Below are 1,115 nucleotides of genomic sequence, written 5' to 3' on the forward strand. Positions count from 1 at the left end.
AGGGAGTGGAAGGCAGTATTAGTCGTTTCCGGCTAACTGAGCCAGGTGTGAGATATTGTTTGACGTTTATTTTAATTCCTTAATGCATTCAATGAAATGATTTAATTTTTTTTACTGGCACAGTATTAACTTAAATGATCTTTAATCATCATTAATAACTGTATCACTGGGTTGCTGACTTTTATATTTTACTAGCTTTACCCCGCAACTTTTTCCGTGTGGAATTGGAAAACAACGACTACTTCCAGACTATGTTCTAAAACTATACAAAATTTCATCCAGATCAGTTTAGCCTTTTAATTTGAATAGTATTATTAATTTTACTCCTTACTATAAACTCGGATCTTACTAATATTATAAATGCGAAAGTTTAGATGGATGGATGTTTGTTAGTTTGTAGTCTAAACGGCTGAACAGATTTCGATGAAATTTGGCACACACGTAGAGGATAGCCTAGAACACGTAGGCTACTCGCTTTTGTTTTTTTTTTTAATTTCACGCGGACGGAGTCGCGGGCGAAAGCTAGTTACTAATAAAAATAAGTAAAGCTTAGCTTCGCATTCAATCGCTAGAAAAAAACAAATGTAATTTTCCTTAACTAATTTCATGGGATATACACAATTTCTCTCGATTTATTGAAAAATGTCACTGAGGGGCGGCCGGCGGCGGAGCAGCGGCGGCGGAGCGGCATGGAGTACCACCTCGCCCTAATAAATCAGAATTTTGTTTGCTCTTTATTTATGTGACTCGTGAGTAATTAATTACTTCGCACAATTTTGTACCTGCTACAGTTATATTCTGATTTTTTTGTGTTTCAATTATATAACACAAAAGTAAAGTTTTTTATTGTAAGAACTAGTCAACAATCAACTAAGTTTTTTAAGATGTATCTATTTTACAGAATTAAAAGTCATTGTTATTATAACGAGCCAAATGTACATAATATTATTAAGTTAAATAATAGATAAAATGTCGATCGAGTCAGTAGTATGGAATCCACAAGACCATTTACCTCAACTGAGCCAATTCACTCGCACGAAGCCATATTTTAAGGCAGCCAATAAATGATTCACATCGAAACTCTTTGTATAAAACATTTCACCCCACAACGATAC

General features: G+C 34.3%; 1 protein-coding gene across 1 annotated transcript in view; it reads right to left on the minus strand.

Moving 5' to 3' along the window:
* Positions 1 to 1,115, minus strand: part of LOC106108222 (orexin receptor type 2-like) — a 15,485-nt gene that overhangs the window by 6,020 nt on the left and 8,350 nt on the right. The gene's annotated exons all lie outside the window — the stretch shown is intronic.

This window comes from Papilio polytes, unplaced genomic scaffold, assembly GCF_000836215.1.
Source record: "Papilio polytes unplaced genomic scaffold, Ppol_1.0 DF821733.1, whole genome shotgun sequence".
Taxonomy (NCBI): domain Eukaryota; kingdom Metazoa; phylum Arthropoda; class Insecta; order Lepidoptera; family Papilionidae; genus Papilio; species Papilio polytes.